Below are 18,645 nucleotides of genomic sequence, written 5' to 3'. Positions count from 1 at the left end.
TATCTTAAAAGCAGTAAGAGAAAAGAAGCTTGTAATTTACAAGGGAACTCCAATAAGGGTATTAGTGATTTCTCAGCAGAAACCATACAGGCCAAGAGAGTGGGATGATCTATTCAAAGTGCCAAGAAAACAAAAACAAAAACAAAAACCTACCAACCAAGAATGCCCTAACTGGCAAAGGTATTATTCAGAAATGAAACTGAGATACTTTCCCAGGCAAAAAAGATGAGGGAGTTTATCACCACTACACCTGCCTTAACAAGAAATGCTGTAAGAAATTCTTCAAGCTGAAATGAAAGGATACTAATTAGTAACATGAAAATTTGTAACATACTGACTAATTTAAGTATGTAGTCAAATTCAGAATACTCTAATACTGTAATATGGTAATGTGTTAACAATTCTAATAGGAAGACTAAGAGGTAATAATTTTTAATAAATACACAATATAAAAAGGGACAAATTGTGACATCAATAACATAAAATAGAGGAGTAAAATGGTAGAGTTTTTGTATGTGATCAAAATTAAGTTCTTATCAACCTAAAATATATAAAAAAATAAAGAACCTAACTTTACACTTCAATGAACCAAAAAAAGGAAGAATAAACTAAGCCCAAAGTTAACAGAAAGAAATAATAAAAATGAGGAAAGAAATAAATAAACTAGAGGTCAGAAAAAAACAATATAAAAGATTAATGATGCTAAAAATTGGTTTTTTGAAAGGATAAGCAAAATTAACAAAACTTTAGCTAGACTATAGGAAAAAAGAGAAGACTTGTAAATAAAACGAGAAAAAATAGATACTACAACTGATACTACAGAGATACAAATGATCATAAGAGACTACCAGAACAACCATACATTGACAGATTGGATAACTTACAAATAATTGATAAATTCCTAGAAAAATACAGCTCATCAAGGCTGAATAATGAAGAAAAAGAAAATCTGAATAGAACACATGACCCAAACTATCCCCCAAAAAGAAAATCCAAGACCAGATGGTTTCACTAATGAATTCTACCAAACATTTAAAGAAGAATTAATGTCAAATCTTCTCAAATTCCTCCAGAAAATTGAAGAGGAGATATTACTCAAAACTTATAAGACAAAAATTACTCTAATACCAACACCAGATAAGGACATTACAAGAAGAGAAAGCTATAGGTCAATACCCTGATGAATATAGATGCAAATATTCTCAAAAAAAAATTAGCAAACTGAATTCAACAACACATTAAAAAATCACACGTCAAAATAAATAAATAAGTAATAAAATAAAATATCATACACCATGATCAAGTGGAGTTTATCCTTGGGAAGAAAGGATGGCTGAACACATGCAAATCAATAAATATCATACATCACATTAATAGAATGAAAGATATGTCTGTCATATGATCATCTCAATAGATACAAAAAAATAATTCATCTAATACATTAAGATACATTGCAATAGATGCAGAAAAATTACTTGATAAAATACAACATCTGAACAGAATGTTCAAAGCAGGAATAGAAAGAATATACCTCCACATAACAAAGGCCATATATAACAAGCCTGCACTTAACATCTTACTAAATGGCGAAAGTTTGAAAATTTTTCTTCTAAGATCAGGAAGAGGACAATGATGCTCACTCTTATCACTTTTATTCAACAGAGTACTGGAAGTCCTAGACATAGCAATTAGGTAAGAAAAGGAAATAAAGTGTATCCAAATTAGAAAGGTGTAAAACTGTCTTTGTTTGCAGATGATATTATCTTATATATAGAAGATCCAAAAAACTACCAAAAAAAAAAAAAAAACTGTTAAAACTAATCAACAAATTCAGTAAAGCTGCAGGATATGACATCAACATACAAAAGTCAGTTGTATTTCTATACACTAAAACAAAACACATGAAAAGAAATAAAGAAAACAATCTCGTTTACAACAGCATCAAAAACAATAAAACACTCATGGCTAAACTTAACAAAGGAGTTGAAAGATCTGTACACTTTGAGGAAAGAAACTGAAGACACAAATAGGAAGCTATCTTGTGTTCATGGATCAGAAAAATTAATATTATTAAAATGTCCATACCATACCAGTTATCTATAGATTTGAGACAGTCCCCATAAAAATTCTAATGACATTTTTCGCAGAAACAGAAAAAAACAATTCTAAAATTTGTATGAAATCACAAAAGATCCTGAATAGCCAAAGAAGAAAGAAGAACAGAGCTGGAGGCATGACACTTCCTGGTTTCAAACTATACTACAAAGCTATTGTAATCAATGGTGCTGGCATAAAAATAGACACATAAAACAATAGAACAAAATTGAAAGCCCACAAATAAACATATATGTATACATATATAAATGCATATATAGTCAACTAATATTTGAAAAGGGATCTGAGAATACTCTACAGGAAAAGATATTCTCTTTAATAAATGGTATAAGGAGAACTGGATAATCACACACAGATGAATAAAATTGGACTCTTATCTTAACACTACTCACAAAAATTAACTTGAAATGGATTAAAGAAATAAACATAAGAAGTAAAACCATAAACTCCTAGAAGTAACCAGAGGGAAAATCTCCTTGTCTTGGCAATAATCCCTTGATACGACCTCAGAAGCACTAGCAAAATAAAAAACAAAAATAATTAAACAGAACTACATCGAGCTAAAAGTCTTCTGCACAGCAAGAGAAAAAAATCAACAAGATGAAAAGACAACCTACAGAATGGGAAAAAAATTTTGCAAATCCTGTCTCATAAAGAGTAAATATCCAAAGTATATAAAGAACTCCTACAACTCAAAAGCAAAATAAAACAAAAAATCTGATTAAAAAATGAGCAGAGGAACTGAATGGACATTTTTCCAAAGAAAACATATGAATGACAGACAAGTACATGAAAAGGTGCTCAACATCACTAATCATCAGCGAAATGCAAATCAAAACCACAAGGAGATATCACTGCATACCTGTTAGAATGGCTATCAACAAAAAGACAAGAGATAATAAAGTGTTGACAAAGACATAGAGAGTAGGGAATTCTTGTGCACTGTTGGTGAGAATGTAAATCAGCATAGCCACTACAGAAAACAGATGTAAACTCTTCAAAAAGTTTACAATAAAACTGCCATAGGATTCAGCAATCCCAATTCTGGGTATATATCCAAAGGAAATGAAATCAAGATCCTGAAAAGATACCTGCACCTTCACACCCATTGCAGCATCATTCACAATAGTCAAGATATGGAACAATTTATGGATGGATTAAAAAGAATGGGTTAAAAAGATGTGGTGTACATATACAGTGGAATATTAATTCAGCCCTGAGAAAGAATGACATTCTGCCATTTGGAACAACAAAGATGGACCTGGAGAAAATTATGCTGAGAGAAGAAGTCAGTCAGAGTAAGACAAATACTGTAGGATACCCACTTATATCTAGAATCTAAAAAAGCTAAACTCATAGTAACAGGGAGTAAAACAATGGTTGCCAGGGGTTGGATGGTGGAGGAAATAGGGATATTTTGGTGAGGGTTAGGTAAAAATTTCTAGTTATGAGTAAATTCTGGGCATCACATGTACAACATGGTGATTATAATTAACAACACTGTATTACATACTTGAAAGTTGCTAAGAGAGTGGATCTTATACATTTCACTTCAAAAGAGAATGATAATTATGTGAGATGATGGAGGTTTTAACTAATGTTATTGTGGTAGTCATTTCACAATAAAGTCTATCAAATCTGCATGTCATACACATTTACATGTATAATATGATAAGTTGTATTATATGACAATTACATCTCAATAAAGCTGGGGGGGGAAGCAGAGTCTACATAAAATGAGTGGTACTATCTCATCTGGGATGGCTAGAAATAGAGAAACTGACATGTCCACTTTTTTCCAATTACTCCAGAAAACCCCTTGCATATATTATATTACAAGAAGCACCTCTCTAGAATAATATATTCTTTATTACAATAGAATTTAAAAATTAAAATGGCTTCACTTCAAGAAGACAAATCCCCCAAAATAGAAACAAGCATTACAAACAACTGGAGGGGAACAAATGTTTTGTAGGCAATAACTCTGCTCAAAATCTCTTCTGTCATTCAATTAATGAATATTAAAGACATGAATACCATGGATCCATTTCTAGATTTCTAATTCAAATAGGAACTTCCTAAACTTCTTGTCAACCTATGCTGTACTCCAAAGCCCACCCTCCATTTCCACCACCTAATACTGCACTCCAGCAACATCACATGTCTGAACAAATTGCCAATTATTTCCACCTCTTGGTCACCACTGTTACAACCTGGAAAAATGTAACATCATTCCCTTCACTTGATCACTTCCTGTTCAGCCTCAATTCAGGCTCAATTCAGATATTTCTCCTCTGGGAAAACTTCCCTACTTACTTATCTATTTTCCTAAACAGACTGAAAAATAAGCACAAAATAACACACATGAAAATGTAAATCGCAGCACAGTATTAGCCCTGCAGCTGGGGGTGGGGGGGGCAGGGAGGAACACAGAAAGAAAACAAAGACTTAAAACTAAGAATTCAATCAAAGAAATAAAATGGGGGGTGCCTGGGTGGCTCAGTGGGTTAAAGCCTCTGCCTTCGGCTCAGGTCATGATCTCAGGGTCCTGGGATCTAGCCCCACATCAGGCTCTCTGCTCAGCAGGGAGCCTGCTTCCCTCTCTCTCTCTCTCTGCCTGCCTCTCTGCCTACTTGTGATCTCTCTCTGTCAAATAAATAAAATCTTTAAAAAAAGAAATTAAATGGGGCATAAAATAATGGATTAACCCCAAATAGTTCTATTGACATATGACATCTCAATGCCAGCCCTTGGTAGGCAAGGAGGAACTGAAACATAAAAAACAGAGGGATAAGTGGAAGACGAATACCAAGCTGATAGACTTAAACCCAACCACATCAATAATTACATTTAATATAAATGGAGTAAACACTTCAGCTAAAAACTAGAGATTGTCAGACTGGGTGTAAAAGCAAGATGCAATAATATGGTACCCACAAGAAATGGATTTTAAGTATAAAGACACAAATAGATTGCAACTAACAGGATGAAAAAAGAACTACCATGTTAACAGCATCAGAATCATCACTCTGTGAGCAAAGAGTTTATCAACTAGAATATGGTACTTCTAATAGTACAGTATGAAAAAGGCAGAAAAGAATAACTTTACAGTAGAGAAACCTGGCAAATACTTTTTCAAACTAGGTGATCAAGGTTAACATCAATAGGAACAAGTCACGGGTGTTTGTTTTTTTTTTTAATTTTAGTAACAAGTCATATTAATCAAAAGACATAAATGTTTAAAAGATCAAGAACAAACTGTGGGTTTCGGGTGGGGTGGGGGAGTGAGTCTGGTGGTGGGTATTGTGGAGGGCACGGATTACATGGAGCACTGGGTGTGGTGCATAAACAATGAATTTTGGAACACTGAAAAAAAAATTTAAAACAAACAAATAAAAAGATCAAATTTTTTAAAATAGTGTTAAAGATTAAAAATGAAGTAACATGCTGGCATAAACTTAACTACAAAAAATTAGTATGCAAAAGTTACAAAGAATGCTCTATATATCAATAACAAACAGACAATAAATTAGAGAAATGGGCAAAAGATAACAACAGGCAGTTCACAGATGAGCCAAATAAACAACACAAAAATGCTCTATCTCTGAGTATCAGGGAAGTGAGCATTAAAGCCACAATCACAGTAAGAACTATTTCTCATTCTTCAGATAGGTAATACTTAAGTCTGAAAATTTTAAGTCTTGGCATGTGTGTGGATCACAGCAGTTCTTAAACCCTGTTAATAGGAATATATATTGTTTAACTAATTTAAAAAGCAATTTGGCATTACCTGATCATGTTCAAGATGATTTTACTAACATAGCCAGCATACATAAGCCTCTTTATGTATTTAAATGCTCAGAACCAATTCTGTCTATTCAAGGAGTCCTATACAGTGTAGCCACAAACCTTGTGAGCTTCCTCTCACTGTCCTCACAAATTCCCCCCTACCTCTGTTAGCCTCTTTTCAATCATGCTCACTAATATCAACACTGAATTTCAATCTAGAAAAGCAATCCATGGAACTAGAGGGTGTTATGCTAAGCAAAATAAGTCAGTCAGAGAAAGACAAATACCATATGACTTCACGCATATGTGGAATTTAAGAAATCAAACAGATGAACATGAGGGAAGGGAAGGAAAAAAGAAGTAAGATAAAAACAGAGAGGGATGCAAACTATCAGAGACTCAAGTGTAGGGAACAAACTGAGTGTTGCTGGAGGGGAGGTTGCTGGGAAGGTAATTGGACAGTGGACATTAAGGAGGGCATTTGATGTAATAGCACTGAGTATTGTACACAACTGATGAATCACTAAATTCTACCTCTGAAACTAATAATATAGTATATGCTAACTAAATTGTACACTGTATAATACGTATATGTATGTATAAATTGTACAGTATAGAAAAGGGGAAAAAAGGAATGACTCAACAGTGGACAAACCTGATAAATACTAACTCAACAGGTGATCAGGGTCAACATCAACAGTGAAAAACCATGGTGACAGCATCTGTCCAACTGGCTTCTCATCCTTGGACAGGTTCTTGGCTTCTTAAGGTTCTGGCCAGAGAAACAGGAGAAGGGAAATCTGGACATGGGCACAGACTTGCATACAGTGAAAAACCATGGTGACGGCATGTGTCCGACAGATATGACGGGACGAGGAGGGCACTTTACTTCTGTGGTCCTCCTCCCCAAAACCCATAATTCCAGTCTAATCATAGGAAAAAATAATAGACAAGTCCCTTGAGGGACAGTCTACAAAACACCTGAGCAGTACTGCTTAAAACTTTCAAGGTCATCAAAAAACAAGGAAAATCTGAGAAATTGTTGCAACCAAAAAGAGCCTAAGGAAATATAATGACTATATCCTGCATGAGATCCTAGAACAAAAAAGGGACTTTAGGTAAAAACTAAGGAAAGCTAAATGAAGAATGGATATTAATCAATAATGATGTACCAATATGTGTTCATTAATCCTAACACATATGTAAGATGTTAATAGTAATGTAAGATGCAATAACCCTCTGTACTCCTTTCACAACTTTTCTGTAACGAAAAGCTATCCTTAAAAGATAGTTTACTTTTTAAAAATGTGTAAGAAAGGGGCACCTGGGTGGCTCAGTGGGTTAAAGCCTCTGCCTTCGGCTCAGGTCATGATCCCAGGGTCCTGGGATCGAGCCCCACATCCGGCTCTCTGCTCAGAGGAAAGCCTGCTTCCCCCTCTCTCTCTGCCTGCTTCTCTGCCTACTTGTGATCCCTCTTTCTGTCAAAAAAATAAATAAAATCTTTTTTAAAAAATGTGTAAGAAAATATACACCAATTTCAAGATGGTGGTTACCTCCAGGAGGCAAAGGAATGAGATCTGGAAGTTATGCAGGGATTGCCTTATGACATTGTAACATTTAACCATATATTTAAGAATGGAAAAGCTGAAACCAGGCTGTGGGGTTAGGGAGAACCTCTTATGGGAAGTGACACTAGAGTTGATTGGCTGCAAAAGAGAAGAGAGGTGAGAAAGAGAGTTTGAGAGAAACCCCAGGTGAGGCATTCAGCTGAGACTCGGTGTGGTGCCTGCCCAGTGAGGCTCTTAAGGTCACCATATGGGCAAGACTAAACCCTAGGCAAAAGTTCCCCAACCCTACCTCAAGAGCCTTCCCACAAGATTTCCATTTAGCTGTTTATCAGAAAGCCCTTCACAGCTTCCTCTACCCAAAGCATCATGCGCTGCCCTGGGACCTCTCGGCTTTTCCAGATTTGCTGGAAGACAATGAAGAGGGACGCTTAGGGATGCTTAGACTGAGAAAAGTAAAGAAACTGGCTTCTCATCCTTGGACAGGTTCTTGGCTTCTTATATAAATGCAATCCAGCTCTGGCCAGAGAAACAGGAGAAGGGAAATCTGGACATGGGCACAGCCTTGCATACAGTCTTTATATTACATTCTTACCCTCCCTGCTAGTGTCACAACATGGCATGAACAGCTAAGCTGTGGTCCCTGACCAGCTCCCTGTGGCTTCCCACTGCCTCTGGGCCACTTCCCCTGCCTGCAGTGCCCTTAGGGCTGCACAGAACTTAGCCTGAGCAAACTGGAGGTAAAAGGCAGAGTACCTGATAAAGAAGAAAGGTCACTCCAAGTTCTGAAACCCAACTGAAATTATTTGGGGTGGCGGGGAGAGAGAATCACAGAATCCAAGAATTAAAAGAACTCAAGAGGACATCATCCACGGAAAACTCAGTGTTTCTAGTGGGAATTTCCTTTTAGCCAACCAAATCATGATTCAGCAAGCTGTGGCAACAGACCTCGGTCACCCCTCATGACTGCCTGCATGGGTATTTCAGCAAACAAATGGATAGCCTGACTCTAGTCATGAGGAAATATCAGACAAACCCAAAGGAACATTCCACAAAACCACTGGCCTGTGCTCTTTAAAATTGTTTGCATTATGAAAGACAATGAAAAGAGGGGAATGGGTTCAGATTAACAGCAACTGAAGATACCTGACAGCTAAAAGCAATATAATCCCACACTGGGTCCTGGGCCAGGAAAAAAAAATTAAAGATTATTTTGGGACAATTAGCCTGAATATGGACTGTAGGGTACATAATAGTATTATATCAAAGCAAAATTTTCTGATGTTGATAATTGTACAATTTGACCATTAATAATAATGATAATCATGGCTATATAAGAGAATGTCCTTATTCTTAGGAACTATATACTAAAGTATTTAGAGATAATGGAGTAAAATGTCTGCAATTTACTCTCAGATATGTCAGAAAAATAATTATTATGCACAGAAATAGAATGTTGAAGCAAATGTGCAAAATGTTACTTTGCAATTTCGAGTGAAGGGTAGTTAAAATTTCTTAGCATTATTGTTGTTACTTTTATGTCATTTAAAATCATTTGAAGGGGCGCCTGAGTGGCTCAGTGGGTTAAAGCCTCTGCTTTCAGCTCAGGTCATGATCCCAGGGTCCTGGGATCGAGCCCCGCATCCAGCTCTCTGCTCGCTGGGGAGCCTGCTTCCTCCTCCCTCTCTCTCTGCCTGCCTCTCTGCCTACTTGCGATCTCTGTGTGTCAAATAAAATAAATAAAAAATCTTAAAAAAAAATCATTTCAAAATAAAAAGTCGAACCCTTTTTTTTTTTTTAAGAAAAAAGCCCTAACGGGGCCCTAAAGGGAATGAATTATTTTCTTTCTCTGGAACTGAACACGATTTTCCTGCAACAGTCACTCTGCGCTCAGGTGTCATGTAGACTACATTTATCCCTCCTTACATGCCCTCAGATGTGCGAGAACAATCACCATGTCCCTCTGATCACCCCCAGCAACCCATCTGCAATTTCTCTCCTGTCCAAACTACATGGCTCCAGTCTGTAGGATCCAGATTTCCTCTTCCTAAGGGTGTGGGTTTCATTATCCATGGAGAACCGTTAGTATGACCTCTATAATTTTTCTCAGTTTCCTAATGGCAAGTAATTCTGGCAGGAAGCTGTCATCAGCCCATCTTAAGGGGTCTGGATTCCAAGATGCCAAACAGGAGACCAGGCCTCCCTGGCCATGTTCAGGTAATCAGAGTGTGTAGGAAACTGGCGCTGGGAGGTAATTTCCTTGAGCGCTCCACGGGGAATGCAGAGTTATGATTACCTAAGACGGCTTGGAAGCATTGCAGCAGGAATGGCACCTTGCTAAATTTGGCAGCCCCGGGGGGAAAATGAGACTTTTTAATTCAGGAAGTCTGCTTTGGCTAACGTCTCTATCCCCGTCTGTCGTGGCATCCTCTGCCAGGAGTGAGGAGCTGCCTGGAGTGGCAAATCTGCTTGCTGGCAGCCAGGGGGTGGGGGCGGGGGGGCTTTGATGGGAGCTGAAAGGAGTGAAGACAGGATCAGGCCAGAGCCCCTGCAGCCATCATGACTCTGTTCCTGGCAGCTTTCTTCCACTCAGAGCATCTGAGTGTTGGGTTGAACTGAGGGTTGGGTTGAATCTGAGGGTTGGCAGGGGATTGAAGAAGGTCCCTGGTGCATCCCTCTGCTTTCTGGCAGGGCATTCTCAACCTGACCTCAATAGACCTGACAAGGTAGATGTAGGAAGGTCTCTGTTTAGAGCAGTGGACACAAACTAGTGGACCATGCACCACATATGACTTACCGGTCCATTTTATTTGGTCTGTACAGTTTTTAAATTTTTTCTGAATTTGAATTAGGACATATCATATTAAAAGAAAGAAGACCTCTGACTTGTGACAAAATATCAAGAGCTCTCCATGCCCACGTGGCTACAATCCCCTCACACTGAGCAGAAGTACCCCTTTTCTGGCAGGGCATACATGATTTAGCTTGCCACAATCCTCACTACACCTTATTGTCTCCCCATCTCTGGGGTTCTGGGGGACTCAGCATTTATCCTCACCTTTGCACTGCTGTTTTCCTTGTAGTAGATTCATTTTTCTCTATCTTTGCTCTCCAAAGAGGGAGGACAAAAGGTATCTTGAGGGCGTTTCGAGAAGAAATATTTTCCACATCTACTTACTTTGCTCAATTAGGTTCCATTTCTGCCTCCCTGACCCAGAAAATTAACAAGTAGCAATTCATATTTGAGAATTGGATCCTTAGTTTTCCTTTGTGCCCGTGAGGGAAATCCTTCCTTGGGACTCCCTTGCATCAGTCAAATGCAGATACACTGTTAATGATAAACTCCTTCCCAGGTAAGAGATTAGGGCCCCTGTGGATTTCTTGATAAATCCATTCTTAATTTCAAGCCACCCAAATTACCAATATCTACTGGTCTCGTGTCCTCTCCCCAACTCCCATAGCCCTGGCCACTCCCTCCAGGCCCTGTCTCGCTGTCCCCAACACCCAAGTAGGTGGCCAGACCCGGGCTTAGATTGCTGCTGAAGAGGGAAGCAGGAGGTGGAGAGAGGGCAGAAGGAAGCACAAACGGGTGAAAGGATGCTAAGCCTAGGGTACAGGAACGGGGGCGGAGGTGTTGTCCAAAGCCTCTCTTTCCCAGAGCGTCCTACAAAGTGACTTGTGATATGTTTCCAAATGAGGTCACCCATTCAGTTACAGAGATATTCTGACAAGATGGAAGGAAGATGAGAATGCCCATCTCAGACCTGTTTGAACCACGTGGGAGTGCATTGTGAACTTAAGATTTTGTTTGTTTGTTTGTTTTATAAATCCTGTGATTAAATAGTGAAAAGGATAGCATGTCTATGTGTGTGTTGAAGACTTCGTTTATTCAGTGTAGGCTTTTGTATGTCACAGATTTTGATGTCCTAGCTTGGCATTTCTACTTTTACTTGTACCTACCAGTGGGCTCCAAGAATGGAAGTACCCCAAGCCTCCCTTCTGCTCTGGGAGGCCACAGGTCCCTGCTGACTCCCATGTGGGCAGCCACATTTGATGTGGTGTCACCCACCACAGCCTGGCCTGGGGAAGACAGACAAGGGCACTGGGGGCTGATTGCTACAGAGAGAAGCTCTACCTGGGCAGGAAATGCTAGCGTCCTGGTCCTGAGGAAGAGAAGATGAGGAGGAAGGGTCCAAAGTCATGGGGCTCGGTGGGTGTTGCCAGCTGCCTATTAGCCTGAGACTTCTTCTGTCCACGGACCTCAGATTCAGCTTCTCTGTCCCACCTGCTTTGAGCCCTCCTCTCCAACTGTCCCATTCAACTGTCACCCTCACCACGCCTGTGGACGGAACTCTGGGAGACCAACATTCCCTCTGCCACATTAAAGGGCACTGCCCCGTCCCATTCCTTCAGTGACAGCCAAAGTTCACACAGTGTGCTTGCACAGCCGCCCCTTCCTAGCCTTGTCACATCACAGCTTTCTATAAACAAAGGAGAAAATGCCCCCAAGAAGCCCCCATTCTACAGGTGGAGAGTGTATGGAATCAGAGGCCCTCCATGACTGGCTTGGGGCAAGGCTGAGACCAGTAGCCAAGTCTCCTGACCCCCAGGCAGGGACCTCCTTCTCCATGGTCCTTCAAAAATAAAGCAACTCTGAGGTCAGATGAGATGTGTGTGTTAGGGTGGAGGGTAGCCAATCTTCAAAACAGAGAAAATCTCATTTATTGAAAAATGAAAGGTAATCTGAGCTCTTTTTTTTTTCCCTTAAATTAAGTGAAAATTAGGTCAGGGGCTGGCACTGACAGCTAATTCTTGCACATAAAATTTCCCACTTACCTCACTCCAAGCTTTGCAAACTCCAGAGGGCAGGACTTTTTCCATGTCTTGAGATCCTTCAAGTGCCTGGCCACAGGGCTCTGCTCAGAGTTGGCTGAAGAATTCCACAGTGGCCAGGGAATGGCTGGGAGCAAACAAATCTCCAAATTCAGAAGTGACAAATCCGAATTCACTTTTAAGAATTATTTGGACATTGGGCGCCTGGGTGGCTCAGTGGATTAAGCCACTGCCTTGGGCTCAGGTCATGATCACAGGGTCCTGGGATCCAGTCCCACATCGGGCTCTCTGCTCAGCGGGGAGCCTGCTGCCCTCTCTTTCTCTCTCTGCCTGCCTCTCTGCCTACTTGTGATCTCTCTCTGTGTGTCAAATAAATAAATAAAGTCTTAAAAAAAAAAAAAGAATTATTTGGACACCTTGGGGCACCTGGGTGGCTTCAGTTGTTAAATGCCTGCCTTAGGTGGTGATCCTGGGGTCCTGGGATGGAGACCCGCATTGGGCTCCCTGCTCAGCTGGAAGCCTGCTTCTCCCTCTCCCACTCCGCCTGTTCATGCTTCCTCTCTTTCTGTGTCTCTCTCTGTCAAATAAATAAACAAAATCTTAAGAAGAAGAAGAAGAAGAAGGAGAAGAAGAAGAAGAAGAAGAAGAAGAAGAAGAAGAAGAAGAAGAAGAAGAAGAAGAAAAAGAAGAAGAAGAAGAAGAAGAAGAATTATTATTTGGACATCTTAGAAGACCTCCCCCTCCTAATTCTCGTGGATTTTATCGCACATTTTACTGTAGTATTTTCAAGCCTGCCCAAAGCCGCCTCCTCCTCTTACACTGGTCAATCCCGCCCCCTGCTGGCTGTTTCTGGCTCCTGCACTTCCTGGGGATGCAGTTCCCAGGGCAAGCCGCCTCCACCCCAACATGGTACTTTGCTTCCTGCCCAAAAAGGAGGTGGGAAGTGGGGGAGGGTCTGTACAAGATTGCCAGGTAGAAAAAGATACAAGGAGGAAGGCTTCCTGGCCTCAGGGAGAGCTGGCCTGCAGAAGCTGTCCTTATCGGTCTGTGTCCCCTTTTGTTTGCCCCCATTCCTTCCTCCATAAATGCAAATCCCTGCTAATAAGATCATTTGACATCTGTAGAGCCCTTTGTGCATCATGACATTCTTCTCCCTTTTATCACTTGATCTTCACCCCCACCCCAGAAGATCTCTGAAACGCAGCCCAGACTCGCTTTCACAATTTCCAAGCAGATTTGAATGCTGTCACGTTTATAGCAGATTGATGAGTAGCTTTCACCCCCCAAGTTCGTTGAAGGTCTGGCAGAGACGGATCTCTACCGAGACACGCAGTACATAAAGGCGATTGTTTGGGCTGTCAGGCCACTGATTCTGGAGGGAAATGATGGAGGAGGGTTGTGCAGTCTCTGCCAGGGGGGCCTGAAGAAAGGAGCAGGCAAGCTCCTGTCTCAGACAGTGTGGACACCCATGGGAGACCAGGACACTGAGATCTGAGCAGGGCGTAGACATCCCCGGGGCTGAGGGGGGCACGAGAACCCACTGGAGTACAGAAGAAAATATTAGAAATCCCTTCTAGGGTGCCTGGGTGGCTCAGTCAGTTAAGTGTCTGCCTTTGGCTCGAGTCATGATCTCAGGGTCCAGGGATCAAGCCTCGTGTCAGGCCCTCTGCTCAGTAGGGAGTCTGCTTCTCTGTGCCCTCTCTCTCTCTCAAATAAATATATAAAATCTTTTAAAAAAAGAAAAGAAAAGAAAGAAAGAAATCCTTTCTATTCCTCATCCTTACAAAAATGATATTTTTCTGTATGAACATGATGGGATAGTGATGTACGTGCATATGTTACACATCATTTGTGAATAAATATATACGCATGTATCAGGACTCCACGCCCCCAAGCCCCGATGGTGGTGCTGGGGAGAAGGTTTCAGGAGCATGCCTCTTGATCATTTCCCCAGCTCTCCAGTTCAGTGAGGCCTTTATTCCAAAGCAAGTCTGTCTCAAATTCTCCCTATCCCATCCTTTACTGGTATATCTTCAATAAACCATAAAAGACATAAGCTCAATCAGCCTCAGAAACATTTTTGTAAATGACTCTTTTTAAAAGATTTTATTTATTTATTTGAGAGAGAGAGAGCAAGAGGAGAAGGAGGGGGAAAAGGAGAAGGAGAAACAGAATCCTGCTGAGTGAGGGGCCCAGTGCAGGGCTTGATCCCAGGATCCTGAGATCATGACCTGAGCTGAAGGCAGACACTTAACTGACTGAGCCACCCAGGCGCCCCTATAAATAACTTTTATATGTGTGTGTGTGTGTGTGTGTGTATTTCTGTATATATACACAGAAATCAGTGTGTGGCATTGCAGAGTCAGTAGCATATAGTGGTTAAGGATGGAAACCTTAGAAACAGATCCCAGCTCAAACCTCTAAATTTCAATTTCCCCAACTATAAAATGAAAACACTAACTTCAAAGCATTGGAAGTTAATTGAGGATTAAATAATGTATGGGAAGTGCTTAACACAATGTCTTAAACATTGTAAACACTCAATACGTGGTAGCTATTATTTCCAAATTATATATATATATATATATATATATATATATATTTTTTTTTTTTTTTTTTTTTTTTTTTTTTTTTTAGTTAGCAGGATCTTGGGAGAAATAAACATCCTGCCTTCTGGGTCACTGTTAAAATCTGTCCAGTGGAAGTGCACAAAGTATTTGCTAAAGGAAGGGGCTTGAGTTTTTCATTTTTGTTGGTTTGCCTTATGAACTAAGGAAGGACTTACAGAAGGAAGAGCAAACTATGATGATGTCAAATGAATTAGGAAAGTAGTTTGGAATCTGAAAGGGCCTTTAAAACAATAGGTTAGTGAAGCAGAAACACATGTGGACAACAATGAGAGAAGAAGCTCTCTAATTAAAGACAAAACCTGTTCTTGGGCAAAAAGCTTGAGTTCTGGCCTCAGCTTCAACCCTCAGAGCTTAAAACCCTGAACAAGTCCTTTGGCTCACACACAGAAAAGGTCGTCGTCCCTTCTCAGGACCAGGAAAACTTGGCTTAGTGTGAACAACTTTATTTTTTATTTAAATGGCTGAGTTGTAAAGATCTTTTTTAAAAGAATTTATTTATTTGACTGGGGGGGTAGGGAGAGGTTTGGGGAGAGCACAAGCAGGGGGAGCAGCAGGCAGAGAGAGAGAGAGAAGCAGACTCCTCGTTGAGCAAGGACCCTGATGAATGTGGAGCTCAATCCCAGGACCCTGGGATCATGACCTGAGCCGAAGGCAGACACTTAACTGACTGAGACACCCAGGTGTCCCCCAAGTTGTGAAGATCTTGTAATCCATCTTCATTCTTTCCTCTCACTGAAGAAGCTCAGAGAGAAAACTCTCAGCTATCTCTAACAACAGATGGTACACAATCCCATGGCCTGCATTAGCAGGAAATGATGTCTGTGGAAGCGTTCTGTAAGCTCTAAGTCATGAACCAGGCACAACCCCATGATCTAGCAGTAGATCTTATAACTACTATAATTCAAAGCAGTGATGCACACGTTATTTCCAGATACCTGAGACAATTGAAATGAGATTTGAGAATGCCAAATGATTCTGTTGGTGATAAAGTCACAGGTAGTAATAATACTATTATAGCTTTTTACCTCCTTCATAATCAGTGGAAATGCTAAGTTTCAATTAGTAAAAATAAAGACAATTTTTCCTTAACCAAATTCATGGGTCCTCTGAATCTAGCTCAGGAGTCCATGGACCACAGGCTAGGCAACATCCAGACTAACAACATCTGAAGTTGCTTCTGACTCTGATACAGTTGAATTCCAGAGAGTTATTTAAAGGGGGGGAAGACAGTAGGGGACATTTTGGGATAATAGGGTGAAATTTTACTATCTTAACAGCTGGAACCATAGTGTATCACAGGGCAGAAACTGGTTTTGTTTACAGAGTGCTTTGTTACATCTCCTGGGATAGACTATGATATCCTCATGACTTGTCTGGCAGGAAAAATCATCAAAATCAAGAACTGAACTTCTCTGCATAACACATGTCCAGGAACCAGGAGCCTGGGGCAGGGAGAACTCAGAAGATGGCATGAAGGACGCCAGAAGTCTGAGGGAGTAGACATGGAGAGACTGTTAGAAGATGGTGCCTGATATTCAATTGGAAGTTGTTGAGTTACTGGGATAGAAACCCATCTTTTGGGGCACCTGGGTGGCTCAGTGGGTTAAAGCCACTGCCTTTAGCTCAGGTCATGATCTCAGGGTCCTGGGATTAAGCCCCACATCAGGCTTTCTGCTCAGTGGAGAGCCTGCTTCCTCCTTTCTCTCTGCCTACTTGTGATCTCTGTCTGTCAAATAAATAAATAAATAATCTTTAAAAAAAAAGAAAGAAAGAAAGAAAGAAACCCCTCTTTGGGCCCAAAACTTCATTGAAGTCATCTACAAGTACAAAGGAAATAAAGGAAAGTACTGGGTTCTTCCAGGTCAATGTGATGGAGGAAAGGAGAGTTTATATTGCCTACTGAAATGCTCAGGGGGTCCCACCCAAAAGAGGTCATGAAAATAAAAATGCCTTGAAAACACATAAACTTTGAGGAACACATTAAAATGAGGGTTTAAAAACCCTCCTGTTTTGGGACGCCTGGGTGGCTCAGTCTGTTAAGCATCTGCCTTTGACTCAGGTCATGATCCCAGGGTCCTGGGTCAAGCCCTGCATTGGGCTCCCTGCTCAGTGGGGAGCCTGGTTCTCCCTCTGCCACTGTTCTCTGTGCTTATGCTTTCTCTCTTTCTCTGACAAATAAATAAATAAAATCTTAAAAAAAAAAAAAAAAAAAACCTCCTGTCTAGATCACATAGGACAGAATAATCTTGGCTAACCTTTGAGTTGTCAGAGTGTGGTCCCTGATCAACAGCATCAGCAACATCTGGAAACTTGTGAAAAAAGCAAATTCTTAGGCCCTAGACCCACTAAAGCAGAAAGTATGGGGTAGGAGCCAACAAGCTGTGTTTCAGTCCTCCAGGCGATGCTGGTGCTCATTCAAGTCTGAGAACCCCTGCCATGAGGCAATTTTATGTTCATAATTGTGTCCCAGCATCATATACCCCATAGAAGTTATCCAATCCAATTTTCCACACATACAGAATCCCTGCCAGCACTCAGCCTTGGAGGAACGCTCCAAGCCTGCGGGTATCTGCTATGTCCCCTCACCCCACACCCAGGAGAGGTGTCAGAGAAGGCTTCCAGCCATTGGGAGCTCCCTGCCCCAAACCAGCTACTCCCTTAGTGGGACTTTTCCAATGACCTGAGCATCTGTGCCTTCTGGGCCTGGGGCTCACCTTTGGAGTGACTTCTAGAGAAGCCCTTCAGGAAAAGGAAGAGTGATCCTGGTTCCCTGGTGGCTATGACCTGTGACCAGCCTCCATTTAGCAGCATTTCTCTTAAAATGGAGGGTCCAGAGCTGGGGACGATGCAAGGTAGGGCCAGGGCCAGTGACACTATTGCTTCCTCCCATCCATACATCCACCTGTGGATGATGTCACTGTGGTCACACAGCTGGGTGGAAGTCCTTCACTGCATTTGCCCAGGAGGAAGGCTAGTTAGGAGAAGACTAGATGTGGGGCACCTGAGTAGCTCAGTCAGTTGGGCATCTGCCTTTGGCTCAGGTCATGATCCCGGAGTCCTGGGATCGAGCCCAGCGTCGGACTCCCTGCTCAGCAGGAGTCTGCGTCTCCCTCTGCCTGCTGCTCCCCATGCTTGTGCTCTCTCTCTCTCTCTCTCACTCTCGTTCTATCTCAAATAAATAAAATCTTTAAAAAAAAAAAAAAAGAAAAGAAAGGAGAAGCCTAAACCTGAGGATAAATTAGGTCCATTAAAACCCCTGGGCACGGGGCACCTGGGTGGCTCAGTGGGTTAAAGCCTCTGCCTTCGGCTCAGGTCATGATCCTAGGGTCCTGGGATCGAGCCCTGCATCGGGCTCTCTGCTCAGCGGGGAGCCTGCTTCCTGCTCTCTCTCTCTGCCTGCCTCTCTGCCTACTGTGATCTCTGTCTGTCAAATAAATAAATAAAATCTTTAAAAACAAACAAACAAAAAACCCCTGGGCACCTCTTAACTCTAGAGAACGAACTGATGGTTACCGGGGGGGGGGGGGGGGGGGTAGGCAGGGGAAGTAAGTGATGGAGATGAAGGAGAGCAGTTGTCCTGATGAGCACCGGGCAATGTAAGGAAGTGTTGAATCATTTCATTGTACACCTGAAACTAATATTACGTTGTATGGTAACAAACTGGAATTTAAAAAATTAAAACAACAACAACAAAACAATTAATTAATTAATTT

The 18,645-nt window shown here is 41.1% G+C and overlaps 1 protein-coding gene across 2 annotated transcripts in view; it reads right to left on the bottom strand.

Annotated features, from left to right (window-relative positions):
* Window positions 1-18,645, bottom strand: part of LOC125089879 (ATP-binding cassette sub-family C member 12) — a 157,479-nt gene that overhangs the window by 67,958 nt on the left and 70,876 nt on the right. Inside the window, exon 1 of one of the 2 annotated variants that reach the window (XM_047712351.1) lies at window positions 11,605-11,777. The gene's annotated coding sequence lies outside the window, so the exon portion shown is untranslated. Of the gene's footprint in view, window positions 1-9,765; window positions 9,803-11,604 lie in introns of those variants that run through there. The other variant, XM_047712352.1, reaches the window with a different exon arrangement.

This window comes from Lutra lutra, chromosome 17, assembly GCF_902655055.1.
Source record: "Lutra lutra chromosome 17, mLutLut1.2, whole genome shotgun sequence".
Lineage (NCBI taxonomy): Eukaryota > Metazoa > Chordata > Mammalia > Carnivora > Mustelidae > Lutra > Lutra lutra.
Note: the sequence above shows the minus strand (reverse complement) of the source record. Positions and strands in the feature narration are given on the sequence as shown.